The sequence below is a fragment of the Salvelinus sp. IW2-2015 genome, unplaced genomic scaffold, assembly GCF_002910315.2.
Source record: "Salvelinus sp. IW2-2015 unplaced genomic scaffold, ASM291031v2 Un_scaffold3344, whole genome shotgun sequence".
In the NCBI taxonomy this organism is placed as follows: domain Eukaryota; kingdom Metazoa; phylum Chordata; class Actinopteri; order Salmoniformes; family Salmonidae; genus Salvelinus; species Salvelinus sp. IW2-2015.
Window position 1 is genome coordinate 8,628 of NW_019944628.1, and position 23,689 is coordinate 32,316.

Genomic DNA, 23,689 nt, shown 5'->3' on the forward strand with positions numbered 1-23,689 from the left:
TCAATGACTTGACATGTTCTGGTTGTGAATTCAGGCTACAAGGTAAGAATCTTCCCAGGGATTATTGTAAAGTGTGTAGGGACATTAAATGTATGGTGTTATTTTAGTATAGTGAATGACAGTTAAACAGTCAGATCTAACAGTCCATTTCACCTGGGACAGSTACGTGACAGTTCAATCATACAAAATGGCGCTAACTGGGCGTAGGCAAGTCAAGTTCCAAAACATATTGTTCATATATCGTATTATAGGATTTGTATATCTGGTTATTTTACCATTTGTAAAAATGTTCATGTATCATAGTTCTAAATCATCTGACAGAATATTTGTTGTTTTCAAAATTACAATGATTTCCTGCTTCTTGTGTAATTTGGTATGAAACCACTGAACATACTTTTCTTAACATTGTTATTATGAATTATATTTAGTAATAGCATAATAATTGCATTCCTGTTGAACAAAGCAACACACTAGAATGAGTGAAATGATTAAAAGAGACAGTGAGATATTATTATCAATAGTTCCACTACATGGAGAAGAGGTGAAACCTGTCAGTCATGACTACATGTTCATGTGATGCATTAAATCACCTGACTGTTTGGATGTGTCTGTTAGTAAATGTTTAATTTCTAAGAGATAATGAATAAAATAGAACAATTGACATTCAATAATTAGTTGTCACTGTGTTAACCAAAACCAACATGCTGGATCTCTGTTTAGTTGTCACTGTGTTAACCACAACCAACATGTTGGATCTCGTGTTTTAGTTGTGCTCACTAGGTCGTTAACCACAAACCAAACATTGTTGGAGTCTCTGTTTTAGTATGTCGACTGGTACCTTCTGTTAGATGCGACGGCGCCACAACCAAACATGGTTAGGTGACGCTCATCTGGTTTAAGTGTGTCCGCCTGTGTTATTTATCCACAACCGGTTGTAATCATGCTGGATCTCCTGTTTAGTTGTTGTCAGTTCGTCCCCCCTTCGTCCCCAAGTGGCCGCCTCCCGCCCTGGCGGCCTCCCTCGCTGTCAACCACACGAACCGCCAAACCACAACCAACATGGCTGGACTCTCTGTTTAGTTGTCACTGTGTTAACCACAAGCCAACATGCTGATCTCGTGTTACGTTGTCACGATTGGTGTGTAAAGCCAAACACACCACCCAACCACACATGGTCTGGATCTCTGTTTTAGTTGTCACTGTGTAACCACAACCAACATGTTGGATCTCGTTTTAGGGCTCAGTGCTATAAAATGATCTCTCTGGGGAGAGGAGGAGGGGGGGCCCTGCTCACAACGAAGTGTGTCTCTCTGTGAACTAGACACGAAAGCTAAGAGGTGAGATGACAATGTTGTTTAAGAATTTATGAAGAGTTTTATTTCGATAACGCTAAATCCCAACAAAAAAAGTCACATTTGTTTTTTCATCAGAAATGATTGCTTATGGGTACCTTCGTGTGTGTAAATATTCTCTTCTCAGAATTTTATTCATAGATTTAAAATGTGTATTTTTGGGGCAAAATGCTATATATTAATTGCTTAATTTTGCTTGAATGTAATGTTCGTATCCTTAATATTTGACTGTGATATGTGGTTGTCTCACTTATTGTAGCTATATTAAGATGAATGCACTTACTGTAAATCGCTCTGGATAAGAAACATCGGCTAAATTACTAACATGTCAAAGTGTAAAAGATTTAACTACAGATCTCATATTACTTTATAGATTTAAAAAAATATTTTTTTACATTTTGATGACAATTGTATCATTGTGTACAGTCTTCATAACAAATGTAGTTCTTAGTTACATTTGGCTGTTTTAAACCTACTGTAGCAGTACTAGTTACTTCTCTGTGACTGAGGCAGATATACAGCATTATGCAAAAAATATATTATTTGTCTCTGTTGTGTTGAAGACCAATCAAGCAGGAGAGACCAGCCTCCCTGTACCCAGCTGTGTGTCCATGAAGAGTGACCAGTCTATGGATCGTCCTATAGTGTTCAGAGAGGGAGACTTTTCTACTGGACAAAGGTAAGAAAAACTCGTGGGTCATGGTCAGTGAGTTAAACAACACTGTCTCTAGTCATTTCTCCTCCCCATTTCCTTTGGTTGTCTTCATTATAATACATAGGCTAATCCTTTTAAAATGTTCTAAGTCCTAAAACAATATAAGACAAACATATTGTTGAGAGATTTTACTATCCTTGTGGGGACCAGAAGTCCTCACAAGGATAGTAAACAAGGAAAATTTGCGTACTTGTGTTCATTTCGCCGGTCCCCACAAGGAAAAATACTATTTTTGACTTAGGGTTACATTAAGTTTAGGGTTACAATTAGGGTTAGGGTTTGGGGTTAATGTGAAGGGTTAGGGTTAGAAGATGTGAAAATATCAGTCATGACTACGTGTTCATGTGATGCATTAAATCACTGACTGTTTGGATGTGTCGTTAGAAAATGTTTAATTTCTAAGAGATAATGAATAAAATGGAACAACTTACATTCAATAATTAGTTGTCACTGTGTTAACCACAACCAACATGCTGGATCTCTGTTTAGTTGTCACTGTGTTAACCACAACCAACTGTTGGATCTCTGTTTAGTTGTCACTGTGTTAACCACAACAAACATGTTGGATCTCTGTTTAGTTGTCACTGTGTCAACCACTACATGTTGGATCTCTGTTTAGTTGTCACTGTGTTAACCACAACCAACTTTGGATCTCTGTTTAGTTGTCACTGTGTTAACCACAACCAACATGTTGGATCTCTGTTTAGTTGTCACTGTGTAACCACAACCAACATGTTGGATCTCTGTTTAGTTGTCACTGTGTTAACCACAACCAACATGTGGACTCTGTTTAGTTGTCACTGTGTTAACCACAACCAACATGTTGGATCTCTGTTTAGTTGTCACTGTGTTAACCACAACCAACATGTTGGATCTCTGTTTAGGGGTCAGTGCTATAAAATGAGTCTCTCTGGGGAGAGAGAGGAGGGGGGCCCTGCCTCTAAAGTGTGTTCTCTCTGGTGAACTGACACGAAAGCTAAGAGGTGAGATGACAATGTTGTTTAAGAATTTATGAAGAGTTTATTTCGATAACGCTAAATCCCACAAAAAATCACATTTGTTTTTTCATCAGAAATGATTGCTTTGGGTACCTTCGTGTGTGTAAAATATTACTCTTCTCAGAATTTTTATTCATAGATTTAAAATGTGTATTTTGGGGCAAATGCTATATATTAATTTGCTTAATTTTGCTTGAATGGATGTTCGTATCCTTAATATTGACTGTGATATGTGGTTGTCTCACTTATTGTAGCTATTAAGATGAATGCACTTACTGTAAATCGCTCTGGATAAGAACATCGGCTAAATTACTAACATGTCAAATGTAAAAGATTTAACTACAGATCTCATATTACTATATAGATTAAAAAAATATATTTTTTACATTTTGATGACAATTGTATCATTTGTACAGTTCTTCATAACAAATGTAGTTCTTGTTACATTTGGCTGTTTTAAACCTACTGTAGCAGTACTAGTTACTTCTCTGTGACTGAGGCAGATATACAGCATTATGCAAAAAAATATATATATTTGTCTCTGTTGTGTTGAAGCCCAATCAAGCAGGAGAGACCAGCCTCCCCTGTACCCAGCTGTGTGTCCATGAGAGTGACCGGTCTATGGATCTTCCTATAAACTTTAGAGAGGGAGACTTTTCTACTGACAAAGGTAAGAAGAACTCGTGGGTCATGGTCAGTGAGTTAAACAACACTGTCTCTAGTCTTTTTCTCCTCCCCATTTCCTTTGGTGTCTTCATATAATACATAGGCTAATCCTTTTAAAATGTTCATAGTCCTAAAACAATATTAGACAAACATATTGTTGAGAGATTTTACTATCCTTGTGGGGACCAGAAGTCCTCACAAGGATAGTAAAACAAGGGAAATATTTGCGTACTTGTGTTCATTTCGCCGGTCCCCACAAGGAAAAATACTATTTTTGACTGAGGGTTACAATTAGGGTTAGGGTTTGGGGTTAATGTGAAGGGTTAGGTTTAGAAGAGGTGAAAAATATCAGTCATGACTACGTGTTCATGTGATTGCATTAAATCACCTGACTGTTTGGATGTGTCTGTTAGAAAATGTTTAATATCTAAGAGATAATGAATAAAATGGAACAACTTACATTCAAGAATTAGTTGTCACTGTGTTAACCACAACCAATATGCTGGATCTCTGTTTAGGGGTCACTGTGTTAACCACAACCAATATGCTGGATCTCTGTTTAGGGGTCAGTGCTCTAAAATGAGTTTCTCAGGGGAGAGTGAAGTGGGGCGCCCTGCCTCTAAAACAATTCTCTCTGGGGAACATGACACCAAAGCTCCAGGCTGTATCACACCCGGCCGTGTACGGCTGTCCCATAGGGCAGCACACAATTGGCCCAGCGTCGTCCGGGTTTGGCTGGTGTAGGCCGTCATTGTAAATAAGAATTTGTTCTTAACTGACTTGCCTACTTAAATAAAGGTTCAATTTAAATAAAATAAAAAATAACATTTAAGAGATTAGATGACAGTTTCGTTGAAGAATTAATGAAGTTAATTTCCAAAAAGCTATATCTAAAAAAAAATATCACATTTTTGTTTTACTTTTTATCAGAAATGATTGCTTATGGGTACCTTCAATATTACTGTTCTCAGATGTTTAATTAATAGATTTTAGATTTTCTTTTTGCGAAACGCTGTACACAGAGTGTACAAAACATTAGGAACACCTGCTCTTTCCATGACATGTACTGACCAGGTGAAAGCTACAGATGTTGGATCTTAACTTGATCACTTTTTTGTCAGGAAAAAATGCATCAGAATTTCCAAAAAGCCTTGTGAGTGGCGGAAAACGAGCAGTTCTCTTTCTCTCCATGCAGTCCAGTCATCGGGATTAGACTTGCTATTATTATGTTCGCTTTTGCGCGCTCAAACACTAGGCCTAGGTCCTGTTACTGCAACATTCAAATGTACAAAAATGTATCTGAAATGCAACCATAAACATTAAGAACCGTCTTCTTATATAGCTTAATAACACAAGATTGATATGGGTCCTCGCTAGGTTACTACATACAAGTGTCAAGTCTATCCTATGGTTACGAATAAACTCAAAGTTAAATAGTGGCCTGGGGTGTTCTAGTGGTTAGAGCAGCTGCCTTCAATCCCCTGATTGACTTGATGTAGGTTCACATTTTTTTTTTAAATGGACAGCCTTGGGTTAGTTACCCTCTATCTTAAAAATAATTGACCATACCAGACACTTTTGGATATAAATAATAGCAGTCAGTAGGCTACACCAACATTAGTTTCCATTCATACAAAGTGTTGGGTAAATTGCCACAGTAGATTTATCGTGGTAACAAGGAAATACTTTATTTCTATTGTACGGAATGCTTGTCAAACAGATAAATCACACTAAGTCTGTTAAAAAAGGACTAGGTAATTGTGATGACATTAACCAGAGGGAAAACATATCTTGCAACACTTTTTTGGTTGCAAACATCTTTTAGGGAGCAGTTAATGAGGTGACCAACTCTATTGCTTGCAAAACAAATAGACTGTTTTTAGTGCAGCACAACACCATGTAGATGTTGATCACGCTTTCATTACTTGAACTACCTAAGTGACACAATAGTTGGTTGCAACACCATATTCTTTTTCAGGTGAGCCAGTAATGACAGGTGACCATAACCAGTGTGAAAAACATATCTGAAATTTTATTGGTGCAGCAGACCTTAGACCATAATGAGAGTGCCAATATTGGTTGCAAACATCTTTTAGGGAGCAGTAATGAGGTGACCAATATTGGTTGCAAACATCTTTTAGGGGCGTAATGAGGTGACCAATACTTGGTTGCAAACATCTTTTAGGCAGTAATGAGGTGACAATATTGGTTGCAAACATCTTTTAGGCAGGTAATGAGGTGACCAATATTGGTTGCAAACATCTTTTAGGGAGCAGTAATGAGGGACCAATATTGGTTGCAAACATCTTTTAGGAGCAGTAATGAGGGACCAATATTGTGCACACCATCATTACTTTTGAGTTTTTAAGCGAACACGTAATAGCCAGGTGACCAATAGTTGCAAACGATCTCTATTAGAGGCAGAATCCAGTGCTCTAATATGGTTTTCCTGCACATCTTTCTAGGCATACCATGAGGTCCCTTTCGGGCCCGAAAAGGCACTTTAAGGAGGCACCGGAGTAGATGACGGTGACCATATTGCGTTCGCTCGGCAAAAATCTTTTAGGGGAAGCAAAGTAATGAGTGACCAAATATTGGTTGCAAACATCTTTTAGGGAGCAGTAATGACGTGACCAATATTGGTTGCAAACATCTTTAGGGAGCATATTGAAGGTGACCAATATTGGTTCAAACATCTTTTAGGGAGCAGTAATGAGGTGACCAATATTGGTTGCAAACATCTTTTAGGGAGCAGTAATGAGGTGACCAATATTGGTTGCAAATTAAATCAGCTGTGCGGGTGAATTTAGCGCGTATTGATGAATGCGAGTCCAATTCAAGACCATGATTGCAATTTTGTCAAATCACCACCATAATAAGAGTTCAAAATGTCCAGTATTTCTGTGTTCATAATTCAAAAGAACACATTGATTCTTTAGACATTCAGAAAAGTGAAAAAAAATGCAGGAAAATTGAGCCTCTGTAACGGCTGTTTGAAGAAGAGGAAGACCAAAGCGCAGCGTGGTACGTGTTCATGATATTTATTTAACTCAGAACACTAAGACAAAAATAACAAAAAATAGACCAACACGAAACAGTTCTGTCTGGTGCAGACACAAAGACAGAAAACAACTACCCACAAACACGGGTGGGAAAAGGCTACCTAAGTATGTTTCTCAATCAGAGACAACGATAGACAGCTGCCTCTGATTGAGAACCACACCCGGCCAAACACATAGAAATAGACAACATAGAACAAAACATAGAATCCCCACCCCAACTCACGCCCTGACCAACCAAAATAGAGACATAAAAAAGGATCTCTAAGGTCAGGGCGTGACAGCCTCTCTACAAAATAACACTAACCAAACACAGTGGGGAACAATGGGCCTTCTACACCTTCTGTGAAGGGCTAAGGATTTATTAAATAATGATTATAATAATATTATGATATTAATAATGATCATGATAGTCTTATGTTCTAATTTAATCTCTTCAGATTTTGTTCGAAAGGAAGGGGTTAACACTGAAGAGAAAAAAAGATCCAATCAGGATTTTTCTTTGCCGGTCTATGGGGAGATAAATCTAGTCAGCCATTGGCTAAGCCATCAGAAGCTAGATAAAGACATCTGCCATTCAACTATATTAGGGCAAGATTTTGAAGTGACAGTGGAATCAACCAATCACATTTTAACTTAATCTGGGACCATATTTACAAAAATGTATGGAAACATCTACCTTCTTGAAGGCCAACAGGTCATAACGCAATAGCGAGCAGTAGTTTTCCCACGGTCAAGCTAGCTATCTTTTGTTGTCGGCTAGTTTGCAGCGGTTGCAGCAGGTGTTATCAAAGAGGATGTTGTTGCTAATTTGTTTGCTTCTCCATTCTCAAGAATAACTTTCAACAAGAAGTTTCAAATTATCATAATCTGGAGTTCTTTATTGCAGCGCACTTGCAGTTTTTAAACACCTTTTTGAAAATAACTTATACGTGTGTGAAACATTGTTGCGTTTAAAGTGGAACTGAAAGCATTTTAGCAACATGAAATCGAATAAAAACTGTTCATATACACGCTCAGGAAGAAAATTACACTTACATTTAAAAAAAAATAATAATAATAAAAACATCTGACAAGAGACAAAAGACCACTTAGATGTGGTCATTTTCAGGTTTTCATAAATTCTTTAAATGTTTGGGAATTACGTATAGTAAGGCATTTGTGAAAAATCTACTGCAATATAGAGTGGTAAAGTGGCCGTGCATTTTGACAATTAATAGACAATGCAGTCAATAAAACCAAATATGTCTCATCCAGGACCGGAGTCTACACAGACTGGTGCGTAATAGCCAATCAGAGCTACAGTAGGCCTTTATACATATAAGCCATTTGCCACACAGGCCTGCCATCATTCACTTTGAACTGGACTGTGTGTTTACAAGCAGTTGCAACAGCACGACTTTAGATCACTAGAACGCATTCACCAAAAGCCACAAAATACACCTGAATGGATTTCTGCAAATATGCAAACACCACAGGAGTCCTATTATATTTGGGAACTTTTACAGTCCTATTGTTCAAACAACCATGAAAAGGTAGGCTCTCTCTCTCTCAGTTATGTACATCAACAAGATTAACAACAATGCTAGCCAGAGCAAGTTTAGCTCAAATCTAACGAAGGAACATTAGATAAACCCTCTGAAACTTTTTCAGCTGTTTGCCGTCAAAATTGCACTGATAAACAATGGGGAATTTTAGCCTTCTCATCCTTCTGCAGCTTGCCTGCCAATGCATACTTGTCCCAACCAAGCAAACTGGCTAAAGTTGGCTAGCTTGCTAGCTAGCTACTTCCAGACACCAATGAGAGAACACCTCACTCTGACCATTTTACTCACCATAGCAGAGTTGGTCAGGCTGTTTACATGTTATCTAGAGCATTCTTGACTAACTATAACATTCTGTTGCCTACGTTTACTGACACCGGTCATATTCAGCGGGTGTTGCACGTTTGTAAATTCATCAGTTGTCCTGCACTCTGCCAAACTCAGACGAAAGTGCTCTGAAATCAGAGTACATAGCCAGAATACATTTGTGAATGCAATAGATATTGTAACTGAATAACAGTCGTTCAAGTTCTTGCTAGCTAACCAAATGACACCTGCATCTCTAGCTGTGTACAGCCACCAAAAACGAAAAGTTAGTCACTCACCCACTCCTCCAATGGTATGACATCCTCCTAGCAGCTAGCTATGTAGCTAACGTTAGGCTCCATGTTTTTAGCGTACTACATAAACGTATATGCTAGCCTATTAGCCACGTTATGATTGACTTGTGATCATTGCCTTTTCTATTTTGGTTGTATTGACATTACCAGCGTTAGTTACATTTGTCCGTTTTTGTCCAGAATATTGTTTCCCTGAAACTGAAACAGTGAATCCAAATCAAATCAATTTTTATTGGTCACATACACATGGTTAGCAGATGTTAATGCGAGTGTAGCAAAATGCTTGTGCTTCTAGTTCCGACAGTGCAGTAATATCTAACAAGTAATCTAACAAATTCACAACAACTGTCTTATACAAACAAATGTAAAGGGATGAATAAGAATATGTACATATAAATATATGGATGAGCGATGGTCGTATGGCATAGGCAAGATGTAGACGTTGGTATAGAATACAGTATATACAGTTGAAGTCGGAAGTTTACATATACTTTAGCCAAATACATTTAAACTCAGTTTTTCACAATTCCTGACATTTAATCCTAGTAAAAATGTCTTGTCTTATGTCAGTTAGGATCACCACTTTATTTTAAGAATGTGAAATGTCAGAATAATAGTAGAGAGAATGATTTATTTCAGCTTTTATTACTTTCATCACATTCCCAGTGGGTCAGAAGGTTACATACACTCAATTAGTATTTGGTAACATTGCCTTTAAATTGTTTAACTTGGGTCAAACGGTTCGGGTAGCCTTCCACAAGCTTCCCACWATAAGTTGGGTGAATTTTGGCCCATTCCTCCTGACAGAGCTGGTGTAACTGAGTCAGGTTTGTAGGCCTCCTTGCTCGCACACACCTTTTCAGTTCTGCCCACAAATTTTCTATGGGATTGAGGTCAGGGCTTTGTAATGGCCCCTCCAATACCTTGACTTTGTTGTCCTGAATCCATTTTGCCACAACTTTGAAAGTATGCTTGGGGTCATTGTCCATTTGGAAGACCCATTTGCGACCAAGCTTTAACTTCCTGACTGATGTCTTGAGATGTTGCTTCAATATATCCACATAATTTTCCTACCTCGTGATGCCATCTATTTTGTGAAGTGTACTAGTCCCTCCAGCACTAAAGCACCCCCACCACATGATGCTGCCACCCTCGTTCTTCACGGTTGGGATGGTGTTCTTCGGCTTGCAAGCATCCCCCTTTTTCCTTCAAATATAACGATGGTCATTATGGCCAAACAGTTCTATTTTTGTTTCATCAGACCAGAGGACATTTCTCCAAAAAGTACAATCTTTATCCCCATGTGCAGTTGCAAACCGTAGTCTTGCTTTTTCATGGCGGTTTTCGAGCAGTAGCTTCTTCCTTGCTGAGCGGCCTTTCAGGTTATGTCGATATTGGACTTGTTTTACTGTGGATATAGATACTTTTCTACCTGTTTCCTCCAGCATCTTCATAGGGTCCTTTGCTGTTGTTTTGGGATTGATTTGCACTTTCGCACCAATGTACGTTCATCTCTAGGAGACAGAACGTGTCTCCTTCCTGAGCGGTATTATGGCTGCGTGGTCCCATGGTGTTTATGCTTGCGTACAATTGTTTGTACAGATGAACGTGGTACCTTCAGGTGTTTGGAAATTGCTCCCAAGGATGAACCAGACTTGTGGAGGTCTTGGCTGATCTCTTGGCTGAGGTCTTGGCTGATCTCTTTTGATTTTCCCATGATGTCAAGCAAAGAGGCACTGAGTTTGAAGGTAGGCCTTGAAATACATCCACAGGTACACCTCCAATCGACTCAAATGATGTCAATTAGCCTATCAGAAGCTTCTAAAGCCATGCCATAATTTTCTGGAATTTTCCAAGCTGTTTAAAGGCACAGTCAACTTAGCCTATGGACACTTCTGACCCACTGGAATTGTGATACAGTGAATTATAAGTGAAATAATCTGTCTGTAAAACAATTGAAGGAAAAATGTATTGTGTCATGCACAAAGTAGATGTCCTAACCGACTTGCCAAAACTATAGTTTGTTAACAAGAAATTTGTGGAGTGGTTGAAAAACTAGTTCTAATGTCTCCAACCTAAGTGTATGTAAACTTCTGACATCAACTGTACATATGAGATGAGTAATGTAGGATATGTAAACATGATTAAAGTGGCGTTAAAAGTGACTAGTGATACCTTTATTAAGTCAATTTATTAAATCCAGAATGGAGGCAGGAAACAAATTACCAGACCAGCTGTAAATTACAATCTGCTAGCAATATTTTGGGGAATTATTGGTGAATTATATTAATCATGCATCAAACTGTTTCCATCTATTCTGCCAACAGCCTTATTGTACGTTATGGAATGTTGAGTCAAATAGAACCGATTTTTTAAAAACCTTTTATGAAGTTGGTTTTGTAGCATAAAGTGTGAATTTGATATTTTTGACTGATATTTGTCACGTTCCTGACCTTATTTCCTTTGTTTAGCCTTGTTTAGTTGGTCAGGACGTGAGCTGGGTGGGCATTCTATGTTATGTGTTTCTATGTTGGGTTCATTGTATTGGCCTGATATGGTTCTCAATCAGAGGCAGGTGTTTGTCATTGTCTCTGATTGGGAACCATATTAAGGTAGACTGTTTCTCACTGTTTGTTTGTGGGTGATTGTTGCTGTGTCTGTGTTTGTTCGCCACACGGTACTGTTTCGTTTCGTTTCGTTCGTTTGTTCCTTCCTTCCTTCCTTCCTTCCTTCCTTCCTTCCTTCCTTCCTTCCTGGGGTTCGTGCGCGTTCATGGTTTATGTTCTCAAGTTCAGGTCTGTTCACGTCGTTTTGTTATTTTGTATTTTGTCAGTGTTCTGTTTTGTTGAATATCATTAAAATTCGACATCATGAACATTCACACGCTGGCGCCTTGGTCCTCCTCTCTCACCTAAGACGAGCGTTACAATATTATATTATCTGTTTGCTTCATATCTGCAAGTAGTTCAAAATACTTTTTGCAATGGAAGTAATAGTTGTACCTTTCGATTGGGAAATGGTTAATGGTTGTGTTTTTGTGTTCTTATGATTGGGACTGTTAGGTTCTAAATTAACGGAGTAAAACTCACGGACGACTAGTAAAGCTCAAACCAAGTTTATTCACCCACTGGTTTACACAGCTGCATAAGACATATTTATACAAACACATATTTTTATAACTTCCTCCTATGCTGAGTCTACTCCTTACACATCTGGACAGCCAATACATCTCTGTTGCTAGGCAGGAATTTAAGTGATACGGATATTAAACTGTTTCTTCTCCCCATGTGACCTGACCTGACCGGCCCCCATCTCTTACTAATCACAGCACTATCCCCCTTATCAGTGACCGCAACCATGTGATTGCCTTTCCCTTACTTAGTAACCTCCAGGCCCATACTTCTTATCCAACCACCATTGACCCTACCATATACAATCCTCCTAAAGATAACCATTACCTTCTGTATAAGGTTTCAAGTTACAACCCAACAACTGAAACCAGGCTGTGGCCTTCTCCTTTCCATGGATACTTACGTCTAACAATAACAAGTTCTGACAGAACTTAAATGTTCTGCATTACCCGTAGTAGTATCTCCCTCAGTAACATGAATAAGGATATTTTATATTTCAAGTTTAGAAGTCTGTTACACACTGTTAACCTGTTACACACTGAAGTATGGGTTCCCACTGTACTAACCTGTTACACACTGAAGACCTATGGGTTCACCACTGTACTAACCTGTTACACATTGAAGACCTATGGGTTCACCACTGTACTAACCTGTTACAACTGAAGACCTATAGGTTCACCACTGTACTAACCTGTTACACCATGAAGACCTATGGGTTCACCACTGTATTAACCTGTCACACACTGAAGACCTATGGGTTCACACTGTACTAACTGTTACCACTGAAGACCTATAGGTTCACCACTGTACTAACCTGTCACACACTGAAGACTATGGGTTCACCACTGTACTAACCTGTCACATCTGAAGACCTATGGGTTCACCACTGTACTAACCTGTTACACACTGAAGACCTATGGGTTCACCACAGTACTAACCTGTTACACACTGAAGACCTATGGGTTCACCACTGTACTAACCTGTTACACACTGAAGACCTATGGGTTCACCACGGTACTAACCTGTTACACACTGAAGACCTATGGGTTCACCCACTGTACTAACTGTTACAAGCTGGAAGAGACCTATGGTTCACCACTGTACTAACCTGTTACACACTGAATACCTATGGGTTCACCACTGTACTAACCTGTTACACACTGAAGACCTATGGCTTCACCACTGTATTAACATGTCTATAATAGATATAAAGGACGTTAAGAAAGATAATGTTTTAAGAAAGGAGTGTATATGTTTGGCCAGGCGAAGCGGATTTATGCGCTGACTGAATGGAAGCTGATGATTCTTAGTTATTTACTCTGCTGGTCTCGGGAAGAAATTACAAGTCCTCACTGTACGAGACCGAGTCAAGGCCGAGTGCAAATGTATCCGACACCAATATGTGGTTTCGAGACCGGACTCGAGCACTACAACCCTAGGCATAAGTTTAGCAGTGTGGTTAAGTTTAGGTTTAACATTTTAAGAAGACACATTGTAGCTAATAGATTGGATTTATGACATTGGCTTTAGTGCTGACCAGCAAAAAGTAAAAACAAGTGTTCAAATGAAAGGTGTCTGATGTTGTGAAAACCTCAGTTTAGAAAGTTACCAGAGAGAGTAGAAATCTTTGGGGAAGTTTGGATGACCAATTTCCATCACTGGCAGTAGGGTTTAGCGGGATGATCAGAAATGGCAGCGAGACGAAGTAGAGGAAATTCAGAAAAGGTTGGACAGCTGTGCTGGAATGTGCTCAATATGGGTGACAATTTTCATGATATGGAGCAGGAAGATGAGGGTCAAGGATCTGAATGGTCTGTAGAGGAAAGACATAGGAAGAAGAGAGATCATGAAACAGAAAGCAGTGGAGCGTCTAGTAAAGAAAGCATAACGAGGACCAAGATAGGAAGCAATGTGTCAGAGTGGAAAGTGGGGATGGTGTTTGATAAGACCACAGGGCCTCATTTACACCCTATCTGATTAACCAATGCCATAGAGAAAGAGATAGGTGCAGTCAAACTAGCCCCATTCATTGGGAATTGCAGATTGCTGATACTTTGTGGAAGCCAGGCTCAGCAAGGGAAGATTCTGCAAATGGAAAAATAATTCTGCAAAAAGCCATATCCCTGGTGGTTACGTTAGTCATCTGTCGTGGTAATTTCCTGTATTACTAAATGATGAGAGAGCAATCCACACACAAGTCAGAGTTATATTATAAAGTCCATCTTTAATTTTATGAGCTTCACCATAGCCCTTTGACTCTCAGATCAATTCAGTGTCTATAAATTAATTCTCTGAGTTCCTTACAAAATAATACTTAGTATCTTTTATAGCCAAGATACACTCCTCTCAACTCGCATGACGAACCACAGATCTTAGGAACATTACAAAGAACCTTTTACTTGAAAGAGGAGTATCCCATAGCCAGATAGCATTAGCTATAAATTATCGTTCAGTTTGGTCTCTTTAGACAAGGTCCTAATCTCGTTCTTGGTACTTCTTAGTACCAAAACATTACCTCATCCAATGGCATATAGTATATATAAAAACTCAACGTCAACAGTGGAGAGGCGACTCCGGGATGCTGGCCTTGTAGGCAGAGTTGCAAAGAAAAAGCCATATGTCAGATCGGCCAAAAAAAAATAGATTAAGATGGGCAAAATAACATATACTGGACAGAGGAACTCTGCCTAGAAGGACAGCATCCCGGAGTCACCTCTTCACTCTTGACGTTGAGACTGGTGTTTTGATGGTAGTATTTAATGAAATTGCCAGTTGAGGACTTATTTTACTCTATTTGGTAAAATACCAAGTCCATATATGGCGAGAACAGCTAAAGCAAGAGAAACGACAGTCCATCATTATTTTAAGACATAAAAGTCAGTCAATACGGAAAATGTCAAGATCTTTGAACGTTTTTTCAAGTGCAGTCGCAAAAACCATCAAGCGAAATGATGAAACTGGCTCTCTTGAGGACCGCCACAGGAATGGAAGACCCAGAGTTACCTCTGCTGCAGAGGACAAGTTCATTAGAGTTTCCAGCCTCAGAAATTGCAGCCCAAATAAATGCTTCACAGAGTTCAAGTAACAGACACATCTCAACATCAACTGTTCAGAGGAGACTGCGTGAATCAGGCCTTCATGGTCGAATTAATGCAAAGGAACCACTACTAAAGGACACCAATAATAAGCAGCCAACAAGTGCTCAGCATATGTGGGAACTTCTTCAAGACTGTTGGAAAAGCATTCCAGGTGAAGCTTGTTGAGAGAATGCCAAGAGTGTACAAAGCTGTCATCAAGACAAAGGGTGGCTATTTGAAGAATCTCAAATATAAAATATATTTTGATTTGTTTATCACTTTTTGGGGGTTTCTACATGATTCCATATGTGTTATTTCATAGTTTTGATGTCTTCACTATTAATCTACGATGTAGAAAATAGTAAAAATAAAGAAAAAACATTAAAAAAAACATGAATGTGTAGGTGTCCAAACTTTTGATTTGTACATATATATATATATATACACTGCTCAAAAAAATAAAGGGAACACTAAACAACACAATGTAACTCCAAGTCAATCACACTTCTGTGAAATCAAACTCCACTTAGGAAGCAACACTGATTGACAATACATTTCACATGCTGTTGTGCAAATGGAATAGACAACAGGTGGAAATTATAGGCAATTAGCAAGACACCCCCAATAAAGGAGTGGTTCTGCAGGTGGTGACCAGAGCCACTTCTCAGTTCCTATGCTTCCTGGCTGATGTTTTGTTCACTTTTGAATGCTGGCGGTGCTTTCACTCTAGTGGTAGCATGAGACGGAGTCTACAACCCACACAAGTGGCTCAGGTAGTGCAGCTCATCCAGGACGGCACATCAATGCGAGCTGTGGCAAGAAGGTTGCTGTGTCTGTCAGCGTAGTGTCCAGAGCATGGAGGCGCTACCAGGAGACAGGCCAGTACATCAGGAGACGTGGAGGAGGCCGTAGGAGGCAACAACCCCGCAGCAGGACCGCTACCTCCGCCTTTGTGCAAGGAGGAGCAGGAGGAGCACTGCCAGAGCCCTGCAAAATGACCTCCAGCAGGCCACAAATGTGCATGTGTCTGCTCAAACGGTCAGAAACAGACTCCATGAGGTGGTATGAGGGCCCGACGTCCACAGGTGGGGTTGTGCTTACAGCCAACACCGTGCAGGACGTTTGGCATTTGCCAGAGAACACCAAGATTGGCAAATTCGCCACTGGCGCCCTGTGCTCTTCACAGATGAAAGCAGGTTTACACTGAGCACATGTGACAGACGTGACAGAGTCTGGAGACGCCGTGGAGAACGTTCTGCTGCCTGCAACATCCTCCAGCATGACCGGTTTGGCGGTGGGTCAGTCATGGTGTGGGGTGCCATTTCTTTGGGGGCCGCACAGCCCTCCATGTGCTCGCCAGAGGTAGCCTGACTGCCATTAGGTACCGAGATAATACCTCAACCCCTTGTGAGACCATATGCTGGTGCGGTTGGCCCTGGGTTCCTCCTAATGCAAGACAATGCGACCTATGTGGGTGGAGTGTGTCAGCAGTTCCTGCAAGAGGAAGGCATTGATGCTATGGACTGGCCCGCCCGTTCCCCAGACCTGAATCCAATTGAGCACATCTGGACATCATGTCTCGCTCCATCCACCAACGCCACGTTGCACCACAGACTGTCCAGGAGTTGGCGGATGCTTTAGTCCAGGTCTGGGAGGAGATCCCTCAGGAGACCATCCGCCACCTCATCAGGAGCATGCCCAGGCATTGTAGGGAGGTCATACAGGCACATGGAGGCCACACACACTACTGAGCCTCATTTGACTTGTTTAAGGAACATACATCAAAGTTGGATCAGCCTGTAGTGTGGGTTCCACTTTAATTTGAGTGGACTCCAAATCCAGACCTCCATGGGTTGATAAATTTGATTCCATTGATCATTTTTGTGTGATTTTGTTGTCAGTACATTCAACTATGTAAAGAAAAAAGTATTTAATAAGAATATTTCATTCATTCAGATCTAGGATGTGTTATTTTAGTGTTCCCTTTATTTTTTTGAGCAGTGTGTATATATAATATAACCTACCTGACCAAGGCCCTGCTCATTTGCTCTGGAAGAGTCTTGGTTTAAGAATTATGGAAGCCACGGTGTTCTTAGGGAGCTTCACGGTCCAGACATTTTTTGGTATCCTTCCCCAGATCTGTGCCTCGACACAATCCGTCTCGGAGCTCTATGGACAATTCCATCTACCTCATGGCTTGTTTTGTTGCTCTGACATGCACTGTCAACTGTGGGACATTATATAGACAGGCCTGTCTTTCCAAATCAGTCCAATCAATTTAGTTTACCACAGGTGGACTCCAATCAAGTTGTAGAAACATCTCAAGGATGATCAATGGAAACAGGGGCACCTGAGCTCAATTTCTAGTCTCATAACAAAAGGGTCTGAATACTTAATACATTTGCAAACATTTCAAAACACCTGTTTTTGATTTCTCTTCATGGGGTATTGTTTGTAGATTGATGAGAAAAAATATTTCAGATGTGTGCGTACTGGTAGCGAAGTCAGGTTCAAGGAGCAGAGATTTGTGAACAAGCGCACACTTTATTTAGGCAAAGTGCCAAACGCGCAAACAGTCACAAGAATTATGTAACAATAAACATCTTCGTGAAAAATAACACGGGAAAAAAAGCCAGTCTGGCGCGTCAACAATACACACGTAACACAAACAATCTCACACAAAGACATGATGGGAACAGAGGAATAAAACATATGGATGAAAACCAGGTGTGCAGGGAACAAGACAAAACAAATGGATACATGAAAAATGGAGCGGCGATGGCTAGAAAGCCTGTGACGTTGACCACCGAACGCCGCCCGAACAAGGAGAGGAGCCGACTTCGGCGGAAGTCGTGACAAAAGCAATTTAATCATTTTAGAATATGTCTGTAATGTAACAGAATGTGGAAAAAGTCAAGGGGTCTGAATACTTTCCGAATACTCTCTGAAATGAAACCATGAAGTGATAGACAGTGAGAAAACACACCAATATCTTTCATGGTCAGGAGTTAAACAACACTGTCTCTAGTAATTTCTCCTTTCCCATTTAGTAATTTATTTAGGTTGTTTTCATAATCTGTAGGCTAATACTTTTTTCAATTTTCATAGTCCTAAAAACGATATTAAACAAACACAACATTCCCTCCCTGTGTGTGTGTACCATCCCTAAATGTTTTGTCCACAGAAACGAACAGAGGAGATCAGAGTCGGTGAGGAAAATGAACCAGAAGGAGCTTGCTGACACACTGGAGAAAAGTAAGAGCTGTCTGCCTCATGTTGAATGCTGTTTTATAACAAACCTTTAAAAGCTGTAGCTAAAGTACAGCTAAAGTAGCTGTGTAACTCAATGATATTGTAGAAGCCTTAACACAACACCTAGTGACCTCCTCATGTAGCAGCAGTGATGTGTTGTGGTGATTAATTTAGACACAGAGAAGAGAAGAAAGAAAGATAGAGGATAGACAGACAGAGAGAGAGGAACGAGACAACATTAATAATACCATCAATAATACCAATAATGATATAAATCAGTCACACCAGTGTGTAATTCATTATGAAAACATTTACACATTTATACAGGCAGTTAAGAGAATACATAATTATAATGTAAAAAGTTATAATAAAGAACTACAATACCGTAGGCATTATAACAGACGTAATATTAATATCCTCTGTGTTATTTCTTCATTCAGATGAGCTTGCTGTGATTTGCCAACGTGAACTCAAATCTAATCTAAAGAAGAAGTTTCAATGTGTATTTGAGGGGATCGCTAAACAAGGAAACCCAARACTTCTCAATAAGATCTACACAGAGCTCTACATCACAGAGGGTGGAAKAGGAGAGGTCAATAATGAACATGAGCTGAGACAGATTGAGACAACAACTAGGAAACAAGCAAGACCAGAGACTGCAATCAAATGTAACGACATTTTTAAACCCTTAACTGGACAAGACAAACTTATCAGAACTGTGCTGACAAAGGGAGTTGCTGGCATTGGAAAAACAGTCTCTGTGCAGAAGTTCATTCTGGACTGGGCTGAAGGAAAAGCAAATCAGGATGTCCAATTTGTATTTTCATTCCCTTTTCGGGAGCTGAATTTGATGAAAGGGGAAAAACACACTTTGATTGAACTTCTCAATCACTTCTCAATAGAAACCAAAGAATCAAGAATCTCCAACTACGACAAGTACAAAGTTCTGTTCATCTTTGATGGTCTGGATGAGTGCCGGCTGCCCCTAGACTTCCAGAACAACAAGATCTGTTGTGATGTCACAAAGTCAACCTCAGTGGATGTTCTGCTGACAAATCTCATCAAGGGAAATCTGCTTCCCTCTGCMCTCCTCTGGATAACTACCCGACCTGCAGCAGCCAATAAGATCCCTTCAGGGTGTGTTGACCAGGTGACAGAGGTACGAGGGTTCAATGACCCACAGAAGGAGGAGTACTTCAGGAAGAGATTCAGTGATGAGGACCTGGCCAGCAGAATCATCTCACACATAAAGACATCAAGGAGCCTCCACATCATGTGCCACATTCCAGTCTTCTGTTGGATTTCTGGCATAGTCCTTGAACATTGCTGAATCATAAGAGAGAAGAGATGCCCAAGACTCTGACTGAGATGTACATACACCTTGTGGTGTTTCATACCAAACAGAAGAATGAAAAGTATCTTGGGAATGAAGAGACAGCTCCAAACTGTAATAAAGAGAGCATTATGTCACTGGGAAAACTGGCTTTTCAACAGCTTGTGAAGGGCAATCTGATTTTCTATGAAGAAGACCTGAAAGAGGCTGGCATTGATGTCAATGAAGCCTCAGTGTACTCAGGATTGTGCACACAGCTCTTTAAAGAGGATGTGTGCTGTCCCAGGACAAGGTGTACTGCTTCGTGCATCTGAGCTTTCAGGAGTTTCTGGCTGCTGTATATGTGTTCCACATATTCATCAACAACAATGAAAATCTAATGGCCAAACCTCAATCAACGATTTGGAACTTTGTTGCACTGTTCAGAGACAAGCCTGAAGTTACTTTTTACAAGAGTGCTGTGGATAAAGCCTTACAAAGTGAGACGGGAAACCTGGACCTTTTCCTCCGCTTCCTTCTGGGCCTCTCACTGGAGTCCAATCAGAAGCACTTACGAGGTCTACTGACAAAGACAAGAAGCAGCTCACAGAGCCATGAAGAAACAGTCAAGTATATCAAGGAGAAGATCAGGGAGAATCCCTCTCCAGAGAGGTGCATCAATCTGTTCCACTGTCTGAATGAACTGAATGACCATTCTCTAGTGGAGGAGATCCAAAGCTACCTGAGATCAGGAAGTGTCTCAGACGCCAAACTGTCACCTTCACAGTGGTCAGCTCTGGTCTTTGTGTTGCTGACTTCAGAAAAGGATCTGGATGTGTTTGACCTGAAGAAATACTCCAGATCAGAGGAAGGTCTTTTGAGGCTGCTGCCAGTGGTCAAAGCTTCCAGAGCTGCTCTGTGAGTACATAAAACAACATTTAAGTACTAATCATCAGGAAGAAATATTCAGTCTTCAGGAAAATATGTGTTATTGAAAAACATATTGAATCATTGCATTGATGTTCACATTAGTATGACAATATGTACATTAATTTCTAGGAGACGGAACTTGAATCTATATATTGTTTGAGAGAATAAACCAAATTCATTTGCCATCGTCATTCTACACTACTCATGTTAAATTAAGTGTGTTTGTGAAATCATGATGATCTCTTTGTCAGGCTGTCACGCTGTCTAGTCACAGATGAAGGCTGTGCTTCTCTGGTCTCAGCTCTGGAGTCAAATCCCTCACACCTGAGAGAGCTGGATCTGAGTAACAATGACCTGAAGGATTCAGGAGTGAAGCTGCTCTCTGCTGGACTGGGGAATCCCCACTGTAAACTGGAGACTCTGAGGTCAGTATTCCTGTAGTTGGTCAACAAGTGATAACTGTTCACCAGATCCACATGTGTTAGCATATGTGTTTGGACAGTAAAGCTTACAATTTAAAATTTGATGCTATGCTCCAGGATTTTGGATTTGAGATGGAATGTTTCATATTACGGGACAGTACAGAATGTCACGTTTTCTGGGGGCGTATTCATACATATCTGTTTTTACCACTTAGAAATGAAAGCGCTTTATGTATCTAGTTCTCCCAGTTGAAGAAGTCATAATTATTTGGACAATTCACAACTTTATAGTGTATAAAAGTTTAGTATTTGGTCCCATATGTCTTGCCTGCAGTGAGTGATTACATCAAGCTTGTGACTCTACAAACTTGTTGAATGCACTTTCTGTTGGTTTTGTTTTGGATTATATTTTTCCCAGTAAAACCGAATGATGAATAATGTCCTGTATGAAAATAATATGTTTATTAACACATCCACATTAATTTGCATGCTACCGGGATTTTGATTAATCATGAATTAATCTTGAATAATAACAACATGGGACCAAATACTAAACTTTTGACTACTTTAATACACTATCAGTGAATTAGTCAGAATACTTATGACTTCTAGACGCTGCGCACACAGGAGGAGGTTTAAAAAGACGGACACAAGTGCTGCTGTGGCCAAACATAATTGTTTGTTTGTTTTGTCATTGTCCTACAAACTGGGTGACGTAATGCACACTTGTTTGCGGTTAATTCACGAGTGACTGCGATGACAAGGACTTCTACTAACAGGGCATATATATTAATGCCATATGGTGCAGAAACTACATGGAAAAGGACAAAGTATGCATCCCAGAGGACTATTGTGCTTGGGTTTAAGGCCATTCTATTTACCAAGGGAATTTGGAAACAACATATGTCCCCCTGAGTGGCAAGGCTACAAAAGCAGCATCCAGGGTGGCTGAGTGTGTTCACCAGTAACTGCAGCTGCCTCTACATTAGTTCTGGGAGATTTGAATCATTTTGAACTCTGAAATGCACTGCCTGGATTCCAACAATATGTTAAATACGGCACAGGGAATGACACAATTCTAGGCAAATGCTTACTCTGACCACAACACCGTCCAGCTGATTCCCAACTATCACTCTTTACTGAACAGGAGTAAGCTTGTCTCTCAAACTATCAATGTAGGACAGAGGACCACATAGATACATGCCAGGGTGTTATATATGCACTGACTGTTCCAGTCTTTCAGGACAACAATGTTAACACTGCTGCTGTAACAGACACAGACTACATGCAATTCAGCATTGACTCTGTCGTACCAAAAAAGACATACAAGTATACCCAAACAACAAAGAATGTATCACAAAATAAGTTAAAGACTGCAGTAACAGAATGAAGCCAGCATTCCAAAACAGAGACAATTTAGATTTGCGGGCGGCCTAAAATGAGCTGAATAGTAAACAGAAGGAGGCACGGAATCAACATAGGGAGCAAGTGAAGTGATAACAAGCATGAAGTCTGCTGATAAATCAGTATATGCACCTAATGAACTTAACAAAGCAAAGTGATTTGATGTCAGATTCTTCTCAAGTGTATGGAGGTGTTCGCTTCAGTGGTCTGTGATTTTGATAAACAACAAATTAAACCCAAGTGTTGTCACAAGGTTTTTTAAGAGGATGTGCACTAACAATCCCACAGGACCTGATGGAATATGCTCAAGAAGTTTGCAAGGAGCTTACACCAGTCTGCCATCCTCTTTCAACTACACATAACCCCCCCCCCCCCCCCCTGCCCTCGAATAAAGAAATGATCACTCCAACCCCCAATAAACATGCACTGTAGTGAATAATGACTTTAGACCAATCGCGCTCACATGCGTAGTAATGAAGTCCTTAGAGAAAATGATGATTGGAATCCTACGCACTAATTTCCAACAATCCCTAGCTTGTCCTAATTCACAATACGGTGGTACCACTACTTCCTTACCACCAGGATGCAGCAAGTCAGATTTAACTCTACACTCTCTGATGCCCTGACCACCAGCACGGGGGTGCCCCAGGGCTGCGTGAGTTCCCATGTCCTCTTCACGCTGTATACAAACAATTGCATCAGCAGGTACCCCAGCAATTACGTGGTAAAGTTCTCGGACGACACAGCTGTCTTCGGACTATTTAACAAAAGCTCTGACACCAATTGCTACAGGTCAGAGAAGAAAGAAAAGTCCATTGGGGACCACAGCCCCATAGTGGTACACGGGGAGAACAATGAGCAGGTGAATTCCTACAAGTACCAGGGGGTGTACATTGACAGTGGGCTGTGCTGGCCACCCATGTGGAAAGTGTGTGCTCACGCATCCAACAGCACTTTCACAGCACTTTCACTTCCTGCATGGACTCATGGTTTATGGAGTCAACCAGAAGATCATGCTCCGCTTTCATAGATCCACCATTGATTCAAGACTACGCTACGACATCATTACATGGTTTGGTAACCTGACAGTGCAGCTCGTTGTTACATGGTTTGGTAACCTGACACTGCAGCTCGTTGTTACATGGTTTGGTAACTTGACAGTGCAGCTCATTGTTACATGGTTTGGTAACCTGACAGTGCAGCTCAT

General features: G+C 40.3%; 1 long non-coding RNA gene and 1 pseudogene across 1 annotated transcript in view; both read left to right on the forward strand.

Moving 5' to 3' along the window:
* The window catches only part of LOC139025823 (uncharacterized), a 50,598-nt gene that overhangs the window by 6,849 nt on the left and 20,060 nt on the right, over nucleotides 1-23,689 (forward strand). The window lies entirely within an intron of this gene.
* The window catches only part of LOC112075699 (NLR family CARD domain-containing protein 3-like), a 41,834-nt pseudogene continuing 20,060 nt past the window's right edge, over nucleotides 1,916-23,689 (forward strand).